The 21,532-nt window shown below is 35.7% G+C and overlaps 1 long non-coding RNA gene across 1 annotated transcript in view; it reads left to right on the forward strand.

The window, feature by feature from the left end:
• LOC140335571 (uncharacterized) overlaps positions 1-21,532 on the forward strand; it is a 337,062-nt gene that overhangs the window by 98,719 nt on the left and 216,811 nt on the right. The gene's annotated exons all lie outside the window — the stretch shown is intronic.

A 21,532-nucleotide genomic window follows, 5' to 3' on the forward strand; every position in this document is an offset into this window, starting at 1 on the left:
CATTTTATTTTTGTTCTAATATTTTGAAATCCAGTTGTTCTAATATTTGCCAAATACACAGGCTTATTCAGCAAAATCTAATAGGGCAGTGAAGACGCACAAAGCAGTAGTGAAACCTGATTATTATATGTAATTACATTTCAGATGCCTTTCCTCTACTCCACTGCCAAAAGTGGACTGGATATCTGTACATAAAACATGTTTTCAGGAGCTTTGCTTGTATTTACCCTATGTAAAATTCTTACGCAGAAAGAACCTTTCTTGAGAAGAAAATTAATCTTTTTTTTTTCACTCTCCACATTGAGGATTTTCTGCTTATTGACATGTAGGATTATTCAATGTTCTGCCTGTGTATGATACCATAATCTCAGATTTAGTACAGTGCATCTTGCTTGGATATGATAGAAAATCCCTTATCATTTCTGAAATGCTGGGAGGTTTTCACATCTTGAGCTTTCCCTTTTTGATCTTGCTCCAATCTATTTCTTTAATGTTATTTTTGTTGTCATTGTTAAACAACCAAAATGAGAAAATATAAAAGGTATATGGAAAAGGGTGAGTAGCAAAGCGAGAATACCAAGATAAAGACAGATGGAGGCCTGCAGTGAAGGTCTATACACAGTGAGAAAAGAATAAGTTAGTATAGGAAAAATGATACTAAGGGTATAGGGAAGTGATTACAACAACTTCAATATGTATTGTGTGGTTTGGTATATCTGAAAAAGAGATTGGGGCCTTAGCTCTATTTCTTGCTCTTTTGGTTATAAAGTTACTCCATTAGCTAGATAGTTACATAGTTGGTCCGGTCGAATGAAGTCCTATCGAGTTTAACCTCTAAGGAAATAATATTATTCTAGAAACTAGCATATGCAAGAATAAACCATATATGCATAGTTGGTCCAGAGGAAGGCAAAAAAACCCCTTATAAAGCCTGGTTCAATTTGCTCTAACGGGAAAAAAATTCCTTCCTGATGAAGGAATCTGTTGTTCCCTGGTTGAACTGCCTCTGTGGCATTTCTTTAAAAGTTAATAATCAGTTACATTTTGTTCTTCAAGAAAAGCATCCAGCTTTTTCTTAAATCTATAAAACGTGCTAAAACTACTAAAAATAAATTCTTTTCTGGGTGATTTATGTACATTGCAAGGATTTTAACAAAGATCATTGCAGATTCCTACCTTTTTCTGTTCTGAAGAAAAAGCTGTTTAATGAATTCCTTTGCAAACTGATTCCTAAATGGAGAATACCCTGGTGTACTTTCAGTCTTCTGATGAGGAAAGTTTCATGCTTGCCCCTTGGAAATACCAAACCCCTTAGGGAGTAACTCACTGAAACTGAAAACCAAAATTTAACTTGTATCTTTGTGTGTATTTTTTTTTTGAGTAAGGCAATCACGCAAGCAGACCATGGCATTTCTTGTACAGGATGCATTCAGATTGCAATAATGCAGAGTTCTAATTTTAAAAAAAGTTTTTACTAAATACAGTGGCTTCAGATGGAAAAACATGTCTAATAATGACTTATGTAGCAAATCTACATGCTATATTATACTTTTTTTCTTTTTTTTTTTTAAACTGCAAATTTGATGGCCCTATGCATTTTAAATTACTTTCGAAGCAGGGGTATGTTTGAAGTGAGATATTACCACTGCTTTATAAATCAGTCCCAGTAGGCCTCGGCAGTGACTGTGCAAAATGCATTAACAAATCTGTTTTTAGTTTACCTTTTTAAGTTAGTAGTCTAGGTTACTGCATTTGGCACAAGGATGGCATACTCTTATTTAATAGGCCTTTTACGCTAGAACATTTACTGTGTGATATTATTCTTTCAATGTCAATTTGTACCTGGATTTAGCATGAAAGATTTGGTCTATTCTACCGTAAGAGAGTGATCTCACAATTGGCAAATTATCATTTTTGTTGTGAGAATTATTTTCCTATTTTAAATGACTTTAGATAAAATGATATTTTAGTTTTTAAAAGATAAATAACCCCTTACAGTTTTTTTTTATCTCACATGCACCCTGCTGATTAGATAACTATTGCTTTTTGGGTTTCTGGGTGGACATCTAAAATTTGTATCATAAGTTAGTTTTTCATGTATTGATTTCTAACTTTCTACACTGCCTGGCCAAAAAAAGAAAAAAATCACACGTTCTAACATTTCATAGCACCACCTTTAGCTTTGACTACTTGCAATTACTTTCTTCAAAGTAAAAAAATTCAATGCCACCCAAAGTTACATTCATTTGTCACCAAAGATCTTGTATTAATGATGGCCTAGTTGGACCTTGACGTAAAGTCTTTTTTAGCACATTCTGAATATTCTCAATCAGGTTAAGGTCTGGAATTTGTGGTCTATGATCTATGTGTAAAAATAATGCATCGTGCTTCCTGAGCTACTCTTTCACAATTTGGGCTATATGGATCCGGACATTGTCATCTTCAAAAAAAAAAAAATCCATTATGGGGAAAACCTGGTCAACCAGTATATTCAGGTGGTCAGCTGAGTTTTTAGACTCATAACTTTGCTAAACTTAGACCCAATCAGTTGAAGCAACCCCAAATTATAATACTGCCCTGGCTGGCTTGTTTTTTTTTTTCTTCTTTTTTTTGATCATGCAGTGTATACTTTCTGTTCTCTGTCTATTGTTGGCATTGTGTAACTATAGGAAATAAAATACCTAATGACCACAAATTAGTGACTTCTAATTAGTGATACCAGGTTTTACCCATAAATGTCTCTGCATGTAAAATATATTGGTCCAAAAAGTAAAGAAAGGCGATTTCTTTCCTGAATAGAAGTAAGGAAGTGTTTTCTATTACCTTGGAAAGCCCTTCTGATATTTGCTTTCTATATTGTGTTATGTAAACTTCCCTTCAATGTCCTTACTTTTCATGCATTACATTCCTCAGACAGAATTGTTTTTACCTGAAGTCATTTTGACAGCCCAGAGGTACAAGATTAATTTTAACTTTGTCCACATTAGCCTTCAGCTTGCACAAGTTTAATAATCCTCCAATTTTCATTGCTTCGAGCTGAAAATTAGGCACAGTGAGGAATGATTTAATACACTCCCTTAATAATTCTCAAGCACATCTTTTCTTTCTTCTGTATTCTAATTACATCCAAAATTGGTTTTCTCTGGAGCCCCTGTTAATTAGTAAGATGGTGTCCGCTAATACGCAGAACGGCTGTAAAATACCTAGCGCACAGTGATCAGAATATGCTTTCTGAACATATCTCAATTCCATGACCCCGCCAAATGAAATGTGTATATATATATGTCTGTCCATGGAAGGTAGCCTGAAATTGGATGTCGTGCTATAGTCCTGAAGTAACTGATCTGTGCCTATTTTGCTTATAGTATTTTATATTGTCGGTTATATTTTTTTAATAATTATAATTGCTAGAAAAGGTTTGTAATACGTATTGAGCAAATGTTGAACAATGGTAAGCAGAATGAAACTTTTACACTGGCCCATTGCAACCCCCTATAATCCATTTTGATACATTTGTATGTTTTCTGGTTCTATCATATTCTGTTAAAGTGTATGTAAAGCCCAAGCCAGTTTTTGAATATACCATGGAGGGTATAGGACTTCCAAGAGGTTACACTCGGTGGGCCTGATTTATTAAAGCTCTCGAAGACTGGGGAAACTGCACTTTCATCAGTGAACCTGGGTGAAACTACAAACATGTATTGGATTCCTAAAAGCCTTTATCTATGTTTTAGCAAATGTTTTTTTTATCCTGGACCAGATCCATTCCAGGTTTGTTGGATAACCATGGTTCACTGATGAAAGTACATCTTCTCCAGCCTTGGAAAGCTTTAACTTCCCCAGCGGTAATCCCAAGTGTGACTCGGGGTAAAAAAAAAAAAAGATGCTACACTCAGGGTAGCTAAAACAATGATAATTACATCATTACCTAGTCCACTGGTGTCCTTCTTCGCGATCTCTGTCCTCTCGCATCCTCCGGCCGCCATCCTCTTCATCTGATGAGTCACCCGGGAGTTTCCAGTGACGTCAGTGCATGCGGCCATTGCGTTAGGGGAGTGGGGGGAATTTCAAATTATTTTGTATTGCATGCAATACAAAATAACTGTAATAAATGCAATACAGTGGATTTATATATCTAAAAGCATTACATTGTCTTTCATTAAAATGTATTTTACAGTATATTATAATAGTATGAGTATAATATTTGTTTTAGATAAAAAAAATTAAATTTTTCTTTTAAAATATTTTTTTAATTTAAATATATTTAATTTAATATTTTGATATAATTTTGTGTTTCAAACATTATTATACTCATACTGTTATATTATACTGTAAATAAATTTTCATGAAAAACAATGTACCGCTTATCACACATATATCACACATATAAATCCAGACAGAAATAAACCACCTAGTAGGTTAATAAATCAGGCCCTGTCTGCCCACCAGGCAATTGCATCTTCGCTATCGGTCCTTGTCACTATTGGTTCCAATACAGAAATTAGGCATAAGTCACATTTCTTTTAGATTGTCACAGAAACAGAAGGCAAGCAATAATTTTATAATGTGGGAACCTTTTCTAACAACTGTCAAGATTGGATATGTCTTTACTGCTGAGAAACTAAGGCCCTTTTACACATATGCTGCAGCATTGCACCGTATGTCAATCATGCTAACAATGTCTCAAATTATTATTATTATATAGTATTTATATAGCACGACATATTACGCAGTTCTTTACAAAGTCTTTAGTCATGTCACTAGCTGTCCCTCATAGGGGCTCACAATCCAATATTCCTATTATAGCCATATGTCATTCACACAGTCTAAAGTCATTTTAGAGGGAAGCCAATTAACTGTATGTTTTTAGGATGCAGGAAGATACCCATACAAACAATGGGAGAACCTGCAAACTTCATGCAGATACTGTCCTAGCCGAGATTTAACCCTGGGACCTAACGCTGCAAAGGCCACCATGCTGCCCATACCCATATTCAACTGTATTGGAGTGTTTGGGAACCACTTTTTTTTTCAGATGTGGGGTTGAGGCGCGGTTTCTGGAAGTGTCACTAATGTTCTGTATAAAATGTTCTTTTTAATATAAAAAATTTTGATAATGATATAAAACATATTTTTGTATACTTTAAAAAAAGATACATTTATATCAGACATATGGTACTAGACAAATGTTTTGTATTTTTGGTTTATTAAAGTTCTCCAAGACTGGAGAAGATAGACTGCCATGGGGAGAACCTGGGTTATCCAGCAAACCTGCAATGGATCTGGTCCAGTATTGAAAACATTTGCCAACTATAGCAAATCTTTTTCAAGAAGCACATTCTAGGTTTGCTGGATCACCCAGGTTTACCTATGATAGTCTATCTTCTCCAGTCTTGGAGAGCATTAATTAATCAAGCCTATTATCTCATCTTGTTCATTGTCAGCATATTTGCATGAAGCTTACCTGAATGGGTTTTTAGGTGTTACTTCACCCAAGGAAATTTACAACAAGCCAAATTCACGTAGCTGTATTTTTAAGAAAATACATTTAGTGTTTAATAATAAATACAGAGATCTATTCATTATTGTCTTTTATATGGGTCGAGTTTATTTTTCTCTTCATTTTTAAAGCTGGATAGGTATGTACCTAAGTATTACGTATTATTTTTTTTTAAAATAGTTACATACATTATATAAAAAGTCTTATATGTGTATCCTGTTTATCTTGTTAAAACTGTTATATAAAGAAAAAACAAGCAGGTCTAATTACTTACTGAAAATAGAGAGAGAAAGTAGACGAGTTGGTCTAATTAGTATCTATTAAATAAACATTAATGAAAGCAAGCAAAACGTTCAATGTTATGTGTCTTCTTTGGATGTTAATTCACCCCTTGTGTAAGAGTGAGATGATTTGGAGTTCACAAAGACCTAATTAGTCATAATAAGTTGATGGATGAGTGTGAAAAGATGGTTTTTAATAAACAGCAAAATGAGAATTTAGGTCCACAAGGGCTGGCAGTTGATCATCACATTTACTGTTTTTCTGTTTTATTTTTGTATCATTAGCAACACCACTAAACCTAGACTGTTCACTTTTTTAGTTAGTCTCACTGTGTGGTAAATATGTTGTTCTTGGCAATATCCTGATCTTCTGAATGGCCCAAAATATGAGGTTTTCCTAGGAGTCGTTAGTTCTGGTTTTGGAAACTGATGTCTGATAGTTGAAAATCCTGTATGTCCTTACCAGGCGTACCATACGTGCTTTCTGTATGAAGCTGCAATGGATTATATAGAACTTTGGATTTAAAAGTTTGTCGGACATAGAGTACGGTATGTTTAAATCCAAGCACAGAAATGTACATTTTGAAGGAGTAGGGAGAGTGGTTGTATTGTCAACCTGTAACTCCAAGAATATGCCACAGGATGTATATTTACAGCATGCAATGGCTATAATGTAAAACTATATGGGCTCTTTTTATAAATCAGGTAGTCAGACATTCCCTCAAGCATTCATTGGTGGGAATCTTCCAGGTCCAGGTATTTCAAAGACAGTAATTCTCACCATGGATTACTTGAGGGAATGTCAGATTCCTTGTTCTATAAATAGAGCCGTATATCTTTTGCAATTTACATTGCTCGTATAAACCCTGTATGACCAAAATACTGAACTAGTATTTATGCCCAAGAGTTTGGTATTGTAATCATTTTTCATCTATAAACTTTTCATGTAAATTGTAAAAATTTATATTGCAATGTTCCCCCCAGCCCATTTAAGCTGGGTTCACCCCCCGGCACTTTTCAGTAACCACCTGTCTCTTTTTGCCTGGTTAATGAAATATTAGGGCACAATACAGGGGCCACCCCCCACCTTCGACTTCTTTCCACCAGGCTTAAAAAAAATTCTGGGGAGAATACTGTATTGAGTGCCACCAGTTTAGAATGTCACACTGTAGATCCCCTCATTTAACATGCTGCCTGGAGCTTCTATTTAGTACATCCTATTTTATCCAATGAAATAGTAAGTTTGCTCCACTACAGCAAATTTCATATGTAATGGTTTTAAAAGCTTTTTTAACAGACTTCTAATCCTTTGTGAGTACGATTGACAATACTGCTCGCTGTCAAATCTGCAGACACTGGTTATTTATTATTATTATTATTTATTATTTATTATTTGCTTGCTCCAGATGCAGGTCTGAACCTACATTTAGACCAACAGTAGCCTAAAGAGCATTTGTAGACATCAAGTGAAATTAATTTGGTAACTTCTAGGTTGATCTAGAAACACTGCAATATTGTTACAATCAGCATGTCTACTTTATCACAGACTACATCTGTGCCCAGATTATAGAAATAACGTATTTTCAGTCTTTCTTTTTTAGTGCAGATATCAAATAGCCCAATAGTATAACACATAATTGGAATAGTTAAACATTAGATCTCGTATATGAAAAAGGGGTCAGCCATGGTTTAAATTTGACAGTGCTGTCAAAGTCGTCATAGTTTGGAAAGTGTAGCAGTCTATGGAATTTTGTTGGTGATTGTGGATGGACTGGAAATGGATCAGAAAACAGGCGTGCATGATAAAAGGATAAGAGAGGTAGTACTGGGGGAAATGGTCTCTAGAGTCGTGCCTACTGCTGATCTCTTGGTTTTAGTAGAGGCAATCATACGCTTGAAAAGAGCATTAAAAACCAGAGTGGAAATGATTTGAACATGAGCTGCATATTCATTCTGGATCAGGATAAAAAGCAGAGGATCAAAACCCCAAAGACATATTTTTCAGGATCAGAACATCAATGGTACCTTACATAACCTCAGTATGGGTCTCTGTGAAATTGCTTATAAAAAGGGGGGTTATTATTTATTGTCTATTAGGAGAGAAAAATGGAGACATTAGGTAGACTTGAAAACATTTACCCTGACAATTAAAATACTAGGAACATATCAGTGTAGGTAATGTATACTTCAATATGTTACAATTCTACATTTAGCAAAGAATTAAGCTTGCTGTGTTAATATTGCACACATATATTGTTAATATATTCACACTTATTTCCCTCTTTATACTTCCCCACCTGTCTTTGTTTTTTCTTGCTACCATCTGTCCATTTTTACTCCATAATGGTCCAGAAAAACAGAGCACCACTCATGTGGGCTTTATTATTGGCAATAAACCCACAATGCCAATAGAGCAACTTGTTTTGAATTTTGCAATTACTTTACTATGATCTGATGATTTTATAATTATGCATTGTTGCATCACAAAAGATTGCACCAAGAAGCAACTTTTTGGCTTTTTGTATAACAACTGCTTCTAGACGTCAGCTACTCAAATTCATCTATTGACGGTAAATCGGACTAAAGCCATGTACAAATATTCAATAATTGCTGCTTGAAATGATTGTTAGTGATCACTTCCAGTGTTTGTAGAATGAACGATTGATGAATCTACAGTGCCATTCTGTTGTGTGGGTAGGGGGGGAGTAGGATGAGCAGGAGGGGCTCATTTTGCATCCTCCCCATTAGGAAACATCTGCTGTCATTCCTGTTGGGTGTTTGGTCATCTGGTAGAACAGACCGATGTCAGGGATGACTTTACAGATCCTAGATTTTCTCCTTAGCTTTACTGTACGTGCTTGGTGATGAAAATAAGACTGTAGAATTAAAACCATCCCTGACTTTCAATAATTTTAGTCCTCATTGTATGTGATGACTTTTGGAAGGTATATGTTAAATGCAGGGGTTTTTCTCATTAGTATTGAGTATTTAGCTCTATATGAAATATCTGACCTCCTTTCAGATGGCTTATACATTTTTTTGTCTCTGAAATGTTACCAGTCAAAAGGCTTTTGAACCTTTTTTTTTCTCTGACAGTAAAAAAAGTGCATTGGCACTAAGTGGCAGTCCTTCCATATTTGTCTATTAACAATTCAAAGTGTATGTCAGGGCAATATTAAATAAAGCAAGTACACAGAAATACTTGTTGATCTGCCAGAAAGGCACTTCTTACCTGATGTGTGCTGACAACACAAAGCTTTTTTGTGGACTGGCTGTTGTCATCATTGCCCAGTTTTGATTTGTCAGATTATTTAGACCCACCTACTAATTAACACTAATCTCCACAACATAAACGGTAATAAATCTATACATTTTTTTTAAAAGAAGAATTGGGAGGGCTTATTATTCTCCTGAAGACAACACAGAAATGAATTCATCATTAATAAAACAGCAATTCTCGGGCGCATCTTGCCAGCTAGGACACTATTTGCATGGAGTTTGCAGGTTGTCCCCGTGTTTTTGTGGGTTTCCTCTGGGTACTCCGGTTTCCCCCCACTTTCCCAAAAAAAATACCATGCATTTTTGGTATTTGGCTTCCCCCCAAAATTGACTGTACTAAAGACATATGACATATGGTAGAGACATTAGATTGTGAGCCCTTTTGAGTGACAGCCAGTTACATGACTATGGACAGTAAAGCGCTGCGTAATATGTCGGTACTATATAAATACTGTGTAATAATATTACTACGTCAGACTTTAAACTCCCATACTGTCATGTTCATCCTCAGTTTAGTGAACTGTAATCACTAAAAATTAATGTTGCCAATAAAGTTAATTGCCAGATACATGTCTGGCTAAAATAGTTTAAAAAAAAAAAAAGAATACTTTATTGCCCTGCTGCCCAGCCAGCCACATTCTGCTTAATTGAAAACCTAAGCTACTAAAATATCTACCAAATTTGGGATGCTTCAGGAGCATTGGAGGCTTGGTCCCCTTTGGATTCAATATCAATGGGGAATGCCAACATCTTATACTCTGGCAAGAGTTGGATGCTAAGCCTTCTTTAGTACAGCCTAGATCCTCCAATTTGGATTTCTATAAAGTGATGGCTTCATTTCATTTTTTAAAATTGCTCTTTTAAAATAATCATCTACAAAGTGTCAATGTATCTTGTTATTTTACATCTTATCTCTGAGCAAACAGAAACTAACCTCCCACCCCATCTATGCCATCCAAAATACACCATAACTGGCTGCAGTCATCTGACTTCTCTATTTAGTTGCATACTTGGAACATGAATGCAGCTTTTGAAATCTAAAATTCTAAATACGCATCCCGCCAGACCAGTGATTTACTAAGCAGTAAAGCCACAATCCTTATATTCCTAGAGCCTGTATATAAAAAAAAAAAAAAAAAAAAGTCTTTAAAGACAGTTTCCAAATTTATGGATAGATTGAAAGATCAAAGAACATTTGCAATATTTTGTTTTACCTCTGTAAAACAGTAGACTTATCCTAGCAAAATGTTACAAAATAGCCGTAATGTTACAAGAATCTAATGAGTAACAACAGGGGAGCAATGATTACATCTTAACTGTTTCTGCCTTATATTATACCACAGTTAATAATAATTGTATAATCGTTATCACAGCTTGAGTATAATCACATCTAAATATTCTATTTTTTTACACCTACAATAAAGCTGGCCCCGTTTCCACCTAATAAAAAAAGCAGGAATTTTCTCAGAGATGTTTTCCTATATTGGTGTCACAGTAAGGGAACTTTGGTTCATTTAGAGTTCAGCCCAAAAGATGAAATAAAATCCTGCTTGTGTATCTTTTGGCTTTCAAGAGAGTTTATATAATTCCTTCAGTTGCAGTTTGCATTTATTTACTTTTCTAAATTTTCTTTGAGTCACTATAAAGCAGCCTTGGTTAGAATTGATCATCATGCCAAATGGCTAGGAACATAGTGAAATATTGTTCATGCTAAGGGGGTAATGGTTAAATGGTCCCCCCATTTTATAACAGTTGCAAATTTTCCTGTTAGCGGAATAAGAGTAGAAGAAAAATCTGCCACTGGGGCACTTGCCTGTCCCTGATGATTGGGTTGTCGCTCTTGGTAATCAGAAACCCTTTGCTGCTTTATTGTAGGAGGTAGACAAGTGAAACTTTATTCAGACCAGGCACCGGTGGTCTTTAGTCTTATGTGTACACATACTTTATGTCTGCCTAAAGTTTTCTTATCAGTCTTTTGTATCACAGAGTTTTTTTTTTGTTTTTTTTTGTACCATAATAATAAGGCTGACTTCCCTTTGTAGAAATAGGAGATCTGTTGTATACACGATGACTGTGGTAATTTATATAATCTCAAGAACCATATCGAGCCTAAAAGGAACAAGAGGGGCCAAGAAATCCAGTTGTAACTGTGGACATAAGGGGTAAAGAATTGAACCATTTTTAAACCTGGGTAGGTAGTTTAGGCCCATGCAATATTTTCCTTTTTTCCCCAATTATTATATTTTTTATTGAATTCTTCCTGATGTATAGTATGTGAAAGCTTTCTTATTTTTAACAAACACAAAACAGTTTGTTTAATTGTCTGCATTATATTCAGTTTGTTACATTACAGCACAGTGATAGCATTGTCATATAGAATTCTATAACCCCCAAGCTCAATTGTTTCCTTGACAACCATAGTGCTTGTAAGTTTTTTCTCCATTCTTCAGAAACACATTTTGCTACACTGCTTTTTGCCTATTATTATTGCCATGTCCCATTGTTCATTGTGACTTTAGAACTTGCTACGTGATTTGGTCCTTTGTTTAATGTGTTTTTATTCTGCTATTATAATTGCCAAGCTGCATTGGTGCCAGCATATAGTGACTTTATACAAAATGGCATATTTTATTCAGTCCTCCATCCTGTAAAGTATAAAGGATTTAGGATGTGTTCATTAGGTTTCTTTTATGTTTAGGTCAGAACAGGGCCATTATAATAGGAGAAATAAAAGACTGAGTAAAACGCCTGGGACATGGTGACCTAGAATAGCTAATATCCCAACCTATATGGCATAAGAGGAAAACCTTATTTTAGGATTACCTTTTCCTTTTTAGTTCTGGTAATTACAAGATACCTTGTAAAGGACAATTTTAGCCAGAACACAAAACAAAACTCTTCAGACTTTGTATTACTGTTCCTCACTCTCTTTGGACTTCTAGTTGCCATCATCATATTGCCAACCCCACCTAAGCTTTTGTGCTGCAGAAATCCCATTTAGCACCTCCCTTTGCAGCCTTTACAGTCTACTAGTTGTATATCTTAAGTGTATGCAGAAAAAAAAAAAGGTCATCTGAGTATAAGGTCCTCTTCCTGTGTATGTTCTGCTGCTATATTCAACAGGCATTGACATCTGATTCCCATTCTGTATCTGAAAAGCAACTGCAGTGGCCTAGTGTTATAATGCTTTTAAAGTGCATTTGCAGGTATTATTGATAAATACCTTTTAATGATGCTATCACATATTTACACTAATTATTTTATGTGCTGAATGCACAGTATTCGCTTTGTAGGTTTTAAAGTGATCTCTGGTCAAAGTAGACAAAGGTTTTTGTTTAATCTTGCCTGTACATTGCATGTGCTACCTTTATTTAATTATCAGCATTAGGTTTTTCAGCAATTGTAGTTAGGATCAGGCAAGATGAACCAGCCTTCGCTCCACATGCATTGATTACCCTTGGACACCCATGACCCCAATGCAGGTTCACCAGTTGTCTTCCTTGGCCAATGCCAGCTGGGAAGCTCAGACTATTGAGTTCAGTCATCAAAATTTGGCTCTCATCAGAGTAGCTCAGATCCTTATGTTTAACCTTTTTACATGCTTCCAGCACATTGCCTTTAGAAATGATTGTTAACCCGCTTGCTTTTATATCCTTCGCCTTGACAGGTGCTATTTTAATGAGATAATCAATAACATTCACTTTACTTGTCAGTGGTTAGAATAGTTTGGCTGATTGATGTATAAACCATTTGTATTGCAATAACCAGCAGTTCCCCGTCTTTCTACAGTTGTATGACACACACTGTAAAACCTATTTCACGTGTAGAAAATTCTGCTTTAGCAATAAACAACATAATCAGAACTTTAAATGAGTTTACCTTTTTAGAAAAAAACAATATAAATATGAAGATTTATGGCCGTAATACCTTGCAGTTTACATATTGTATCTGTATCTGAACACGCGTTTGCAAGCGTTATTCTGAATACCATTCATACTCATTCCATGCTTAATTATTAAAAGATCATCTTTATTGTTACTTTTTGAGTTCTTAGATGTAGTTGTAGTGTTTGAAAACAGTCTGAAATTGAAACATTGGTTCCTTATAAATTTATTTTAAAGACAAATTAATTTGACAAACAATTTATCCAATATTTACTTTTGTCCTCTATTATTACACAAGGATGACATAGAAATATGTCATATTTAATGTTTATTCTTTCCCCCCTGCACACTTCTTAATTTTATTGCCATATTCAATTTTATGGGGAAAATGGTGAGGATGAATCCACCCAGTTGGAAAGTTAGACTTCTGGTACTGATGGGTTCTGATCTGATGGAGAAGGGAGCTTATGGTACTCCTTTCCTCAAAAAGTAAAACATGAATGTACCAGTTTGTATGTTGCAATCGTTTAAAGCGAAAACCTCTAAACCGTTTACAGAACTTGTAAATAACTCCAATAGTGCTCTAGGAACACATTGTTTCAATGATAAAATAAATGCCTATTCAAACACCGTGGATGTTCCATATACCTCTACTTGCTGTACATTTGTGGTTGCAGAATAGAAACATCATATATATGGATGGGTATAACGGTAAAGAAATGTGGGAGGCAGCAGGGAACTTGTCAAGCTTTAACTTTCTGATTTCAAACCACAGTTTACAGCAATGAGGGTTCTTGAATTCCAGGTTGCTTGGAAAGAAAATCCTAGGTAATATTATTTATTCCACAAATCTAAGCTAAAAACCCAGCAGGATCAATTCACCTAAATTTATTGTTTCTACTTTTTTCATGAATTCTTAAATAGAAAAAAATAAACCAGGTATTTTTTGCAAGAAATTGGTATTTACCTAAATCTTCTTAATTCGTATCTGTAATGGTAAGGTGCACATCTTTGTTGTACATTTCAAGTCCATCATCTCACGTTTTCTTTGTGCAGTTGGTGTATAGAGTGTATAGAGTAACCTTGGGGAATGTTTCTCTATCTTAAAAAAAACTCTGATGTACAGGATCAGAGCTTCCCTCAAAGTTTCAACATGGAGAACAGGTGTAGAGCGTGAACTGGTGCCCTTCTGACATAAAAGTTATGTCTCTGACTCCTATATTTATACTAGGTCTGTTTTACTCACTCAGCAGTTTTGTGAAGTGAAAGGACGCTTGGAGCAATTTAAATTGGCCAAGTTCCAGATGTTACTCAGCTGCTGAGGAAGCCAATTTATCAGGAATGTGAAATAAACATAGCAGTTTAACAAGCGGCCATATGAAGCTTCTTTTTTGCTAAGTAAAGGCAGATCTGTTTTAATATTTGACAGGGCAATTCCCCCAGCCAGTAATTTGTAATTGTTCTAAAGACACTAGCATTACATACTATTTGAATAACCATCCCTCTGAGATTCTAAACTTTGTATCTCTGTATTTGATGATAAATGACTGGCCACCCACTATAACTCAACAGAGAAAAAAAAACTTGTAGGTGAATCCACCCCATGGGATCAATGATAAATTGTCCATTTGAATGGAGATTTTTTCAGTCCTTTGCAGTGCATTTAGGTGTGTTGTGTTAGGGCATTCTATTTATTATGAATACGCTGCCAATCCATAGAAACAAACAAAAGGACATGACCCAACTGTACATCACATTGCAGTTTGCACACAATTTGCGTGGGATTTGCAAAATTCATATCTGCCTGCTGCAAATGCTACAGCCTTATACAGGAAAGGGGAGAAAAAAACTGATCAAGCTTTGCTCTGCGTTGCTCCCTTGTTGAGAGAAGGAAGCCAAGGAGAGGAATAATGTAAACTGGGAGCCAAGGACTGGAGAGTGGATGTGCTGCAGAGGATAGGGGGGTACAGGTACTGCATGGCACAGGGCAGAAGTGTGCTAGGAACACGCAGAGGCTTAAGTCTCTGTTATTGGTTGGGTGGAAGCCTCTATTTTATTAAAATTTTGCTTGAGATAATCACAAAGTTTTAGCTCTATACTCCGTATATCAAAACACATCTTTTTCTCTTTAATTATTATTGTGCTGACGTGTTTTTGTAAGACTATCCCTTGTGCAAAAGTAATTAAAGCATGTTTTGTGGAAACAAGGATTTGATGTGTTCTATAAACAGGGAAGGGGGTTAAAGTTAAGTTTAAAAATGTCTCTTTAAGCCACTTTGTCCCACTACACACAGAAAAAAACTCATTTTCCTAGACAGGCTGCCTACAATCTTTCACAATTCTAGCAACACTTCTGCCAGCAAAGGAAAACTTTGATATATCTGGAATTAAGACTAAACAGAAAACCAAATGCAGTTTCTAAATCTTTAACAACAAGAAGGTAAATCATTTTGCAAACCAGACATACTGCTGTTTGTGTTTTGCAATTTATTAAACCATTTCATGGTACTTTAGCAAATTATGAAGCAGGACATAAAATGATGTAGACTCTACAATCTGGTTGTACAAGTTCTGTACAATCACCTTTTTATTTTAGATTAATTATATAATATCCCTATTAAATATCTGTTGGTAGATCTAAAGGAGATTAGTGTGTATGCTTGAGTGTAAACCATGCTCCCTCCCACCTACAAAATGTCATTAGAAAAAGAATCATGGTTTATATTCAAATTACACCACTAGATGATGCTGTGCCCTCTTGCCCTTAGAGACAAGAGATGTGTTTGTTACACAATTTACAGTAAGAACACAGTGTCATCTACTGGTGACCAACAATAATGCACAAATAATCATTGGAGAGCAAATGACCCATCATAACCAACCTAAAAGTATAAAATACTTCAGCCTATAAAAGGTGAAGGGTAAAGGGGTATACAAACTGAACTCATGGGATTTTTGTTTGTTTTTTTCCTTTTACATGTTTAAAAAATAAAATACTTTGAATGTATTTATGTTAATCTTTTTGTTAATATTGATAAATGTTTTAATAGTTAGAAGTGATATCTGTAATTAGTGCCCTAGGTATATATATATCTGTGCTAAAAGTGTGCTATCAGTTTTAGTAATGCTGTTATGTTCATAATGTCCTTATAAAATATATAATTGTGAGATTTACAAATCAGATGACCAGCGCTGTCCTTGGCTGTCAGTCTAGCAGGTATCTGGAGACCTGATCTGTTTGGCTTCTGGAAATCCATGCTCATTTTACTGCTGTGACAGCTGCCTCAGGTAAATGCCTACACAACATCACTGGGGTAATTGCTGGCAATAAAAAGCACTGACGTGAAATCCACTGGGGTACAGCGGATAATTGGTTGTTTTGGGATTACATGTGGCTGTCAGGGGGCATTAAAAGGATATTTAATGTTAGCTGGCATTGTAAGAATTTTCACTGTGCTTTAGCCAATGTGTGATTTGTAATTATGTGAAATATTACCAGCATCATGAAAAAGAAGGAAGGATTATGTGGGCTGAGGATAAGACGAGGAGGGAGGGGTTTTCTTTACAACATATGCTCATCTCTTTATTAAATAAAATGTGACACTGTTGGGTGGTGTTTTTTCCCTCATAAGCATCTGTTTGGAAATATTTGTGAAATGGAACAGAAAAGTAGAAAACAAAAGTATTTAAAGCCCAACTCCAGCCATTTACTTAGTTGTGAATAGGGTAGGGAAGAGTTAAAGTGGAACTAACCCCCCAAATTAAAGTTCTTTTTTATATGCAAAGAAATGCAAGACACAAACCTTTTCACTGGCTCCTTGAGGCTATTTGTTTTTTGTTTACTCTGAATGGTGCATATGTCATGCAATTTAGAGTCCGGCAAGAGTTACATTATCAGTCAGCCAAGTAGAAGGTCAGCATGGACCCAGAAGAGTTGGTGGGGAAAATGATGGCTTCAGGGAATGCTGCAGTGACAAATTCCTGGACCTGCCATCTCTGTTGTGCATAATTGCCAAAATGCATTTAAGGCAAACTGAGCTTTCAGTTTAAATTTGCTAAACACCTTCTAGGCACTTGCAATATCTTTCAAGGCTCCACAATCTTATTAGACAAACCTATTCCTATTCCCTGTCAACGTGTTGCAGAAAAGAAACTGTGGACTCTCTGCAGAGGACATGCACTCTGGAAAGCCAAATCTTACCAATTAGTAGGGGGATCATGAGCTTTGCTCATAGCAGAACTATAGGTCTGACCCATCAGGATTATGCTGGACAGAATGACTTGCGTTTACTTACAGAGGAGGTCATTTTCTGCGGCTGCTGGCAAAATATAGGCTTTTCTTTTAGGCTGTGGCTGCTTTAGCAAAAAAAATGAACTTTAAGACTCTGAACGTGTTTTAATTTGACAAACCTAGAGTCTAACAGATTTAAAACAAAGTTTAATTTTTGTGACACAAAGGAGGGCAGTGTGCCTTGTGAAGCAACAGTCAGACTTGTTTTATCAGTTTTTAGTGAAGCTGAAGGTTTATTCTAAACCCATGGCACACAAATCAATATTTCAGCCCACTACACAATAATTTGATGAATTACTATGAGTGGATATTTCTCTCCGTCTTCAGGTCGTGTGCTTACCTACTAAATAATTCGGTGTAGACTGAGTCTTTGACATCTCGGAGTCACCTGGGAATTCTCTCATTTGAATTTAATACATTTACAACAAATACATTGTATAGCGATACATTTTCCCCCAACAATGCCTATGGCACACTGTATGGTTTCTCTGTAAGTGTACATTGTTAACGCTTTTATATTTTTAAATGAATATGAAATATTGAAGCAAGTGTTATAAATTATAAATCTGCTAGCATTGCTTTTAGTCAAATCCATTATATGTTTGAAATATTTCTGCTGATCTTTGTTTAAACTGCTTAAAATAGTCTATGTAAAATATTAATTAGGATAAAAGCTCAACAAATAAAGAAAACTAACCTAGTAACATCATTACAATATACATCTGCACCAAAACCAAAATATGTCTGTACATGCTAATTGTTACACATTGTGTCTCTGCCACCCAAACAAAATGTTGTCCTGTGTGTGTGTATATATATATGTATGTGTGTGTGTGATATATAATATTATATATATATATATATATATATAGTGCAGCACCTCCCACATTATTATTGGGTTCCTTATTACTATGATAGGTTCTTCATTGGTCAGTAGGAATGTGTGGAAGTTCCAAAGGACAGGCAAGCTCTATTACTACCAGGAGGTGTTGAAGCTTGGTAATTTTGGACTGTTCAATCATTGAGGCATACAGTGGGCAGTAAAAGTTGCTGCAGTTATGTAGATGCCAGAACTTTTCATTTTCCATCCATCCATTTTTTTTAGGTAGGTCAGGCAAACGGGTAAATACACAATTAAAGTATGCATTTGTGAACTGTTCATCATACTTACTTTAATTCTTGTGATTCACAGTGCTGCTTCACTATTGTTTTCAATTTCAGTATAGTGCTTCCTGTTTCACCTGTTTGCTCATTGGACAATACATTAGTAGCAGTATTATCCCCAAACTTTTTTAAGGTTTGGTGGGAAGAACCTGTAGGCAGGTGGTGACCCTTATATTGTTACACAACTTTTCAGCAACCACTCAAAAACAGCCAGGTGGCTACTGTAAAATGTCCGGTGGTAAGCCAAATTTAAAGGGGCTGGGGAGATCACTGAATAGTGTGATCTTGCTGATTTGCTTCTAGGGCAGGATGGACCCCCAACTAGCCCCCCCCCCCCCCCCCCCATATCTCCACCAGGCCTTGGTTTCCAACAATAACAAAGTATTTTCCCTACTCCTGTGGTTGTTTTCTAAGCCTTGCTGAAATAAATGTCTCTATGTTGAAGGAAATGGTTAATTGTAATTACCATATACACCTCCATCTAGAAACAAATGCTCTGCATTTAAAAAAAAAAAAAAAAAAAAAGTGAAGACTTAAGCCTATTGATCGGTGCAGCTCATGAGTGATGCCACCCCTCTAAATGTATCTTTAGATGTATGTAGATGTTGTTAAGTGTGTTGTTCTTGGAATAAAAGCATCAAATTCACTTTTCTACATTGTATTGATTGCGGACTCCAGCTCAACCAATACACCGAACTGCATCGTCCTTGCTGAATGTTTCCTGATAATTTGACATTTTCAGAGCATTCTTTGCCTGTAGTTTTTTTGTTCGTTATGCTGAATCTATAATTAGGTTCTGCAAATCACCAGGTAATTAGCATCCTTTATTTTTTTTTTTTACTAACTCCTAGAATCTTAATAGAGGAATAAATGAAGTGTGAATAAGGTTTAGCCTTACTATGTGTGTGTATGGATGTGTAAATATATTTGTATGTATATATGTTTGTATTTTCATACTAAGCATATTAGGACACTAATTACCTTGTGCCAGTACCTTGACATCATCCATCTGTTTGTCCTGTCTGATAGATAAGTAACAATAGGAAATGATTACTGTGCATTCCAATGGAGAAGAGCACAGCTGGGTGTTGCTTACTCATCTGTCTCTCTCCATTGGACAGAGGGGCACAGCACTTGTTTGTTCATCTGTCAGTGGAAATGATCACAAAAGAATATTGTAGCCCAGTAATCCAACGTCTTTCTGATGACTGTACACGTCTTAGGAGCAGCTTGGGGTGGAAGCTAGTTAGCAAATCTGTATGTGTTTGACATGTGGTAGGAATCCAGAGCACTCAGGGGAAACCTACAGAAACACAGGGAGCGCATACAAACCCTATAAAGATAATGTCACGGCTGGGATTTGGGCCTGGGACCCTAGGTAAAGCATGCTAGTCACCGATTTGCATGTTCTGCCTATGTTCCTTTTTTAGGCAAAGATATACCCTTGCTTGGTATGGTAGTACAGATTCACATTAGTAGTGTTTTGAGTATATAATATAGGGTAAATATTCAATTGATGCCAGATATGCTGCACTTGACTGCCATAGATACCTGTTGCAAGCAGTCATGTGCAGTACACATCTGGCCTTGGAATGCCCACCTCTACAGACCTATGTCTACCTATCAAGGCATTGTGCTATTTGCATTTGATGCATACATCAGAGCTGAGAGCTAATGAGGCGTACCAAGTCATGGAGTTATGTACAGCACTATGGTTCCTCCCATTATCCATGAGCTGCCAGCATTACATAGAAAAGTAGAAAAGAGACCCAGAGTCACCAATTAAATAAAAATGGGTTTTATTGAAACGAGAAATCATATTTTAGCATACTTAAGTGGCCAAGGTAGGAACCGGGGAAGGCAAATAATAAGCAGATATATATAGCCATATGAGAACCAAGATGGTCGGACCCCCCCTTCTTTATTTTTGACATTAGCCATTAGTCTGCATTGAAAGTAACTGGTGATGTTTATATTTGTACTGAGCTCTTTCCATCCAGCAATTTGGTGTTAATAACCTTGTAATGTTTCAGAATATGTATCACCATAGTGAATTACAATGTTTTCTGTATTTCACAGAGCATTGCGCTTGTCATGTCCACGATCCGGTAATGTATTGTGTCCCGTCACCTTGTCATGCATTCCTGTCCACCATTTATGTTAAAAAGTCAGATTTATGAATACAGCTTCTCCTTCCTTGTCTGTAAATATAATTTATTTATAACCTTGCCTCCCAGAGAAAGAATAAAAAGAAGTTTATGATTGTCAGAAGTGAATTTTTTTGTGTGATGTTCTGAAGCTCTTTTCACAGAGCTTAGTGTTCCTTCCCAATATAAGGTACAGCCTGTTTACTAAAGGGAATTGTAATTTGGTTCAGTCCTTGCTTTTAATACAGAAAAGTGCTGTTTGAGTGGCATGCTGTGCTTTATTAATAAAAAATTGAAGATATGTCTATGCCTGACTGGCGAATCTGCCTAACTGAAAAATTGTTTTTCTATGCTGCCAGTTGTTTATTCACTCCGTCTTTTTTAAGGTGTTTTTCATTGTACATTTTTTGTTTCATCGTATACAGAAATACAAATAATCCAATAATAGGAAAAAAACAAAAAAAGAAAAGAAAAGTTCTGGTTTTGTAGTTTTAAATAGAGATGGAAAATGGGTAGAAACTCAAATGGGTAGAAACTCAAAGAAAAATAGTTAGTATTTTTACCCCATGTTTGTTCGGGTATCTCCAGGTACCAATGTTTCCTCTGACATCCAAAAAACATACTGGCTGGCTGATTGGCTTCATCCAAAAATGGCCTTAGACTGGTAATAACATATGACTATGGTAACATATGACTTATTGACTATATATATATATATATATATATATATATATATATATATATATATCACTATAGCAATAAATTATAGACATAATATTAACCATATTGCATTGACTTCTTGTCCATGAACAAAGACAGGATAGGATGGTAACCAGCAATATGATGGTAAATGCAACAAAACCCAAAAACCAGCACTGTAGGATAACAACCAAACATTTTACCATATCCATACTAAGTATTGTGGTAATACAATTTGTCATGTAAATCAGTGGCAAAATATTTATTGCATTATACATTGCCCAAAA

Source organism: Pyxicephalus adspersus, chromosome 7, assembly GCF_032062135.1.
Source record: "Pyxicephalus adspersus chromosome 7, UCB_Pads_2.0, whole genome shotgun sequence".
Taxonomy (NCBI): domain Eukaryota; kingdom Metazoa; phylum Chordata; class Amphibia; order Anura; family Pyxicephalidae; genus Pyxicephalus; species Pyxicephalus adspersus.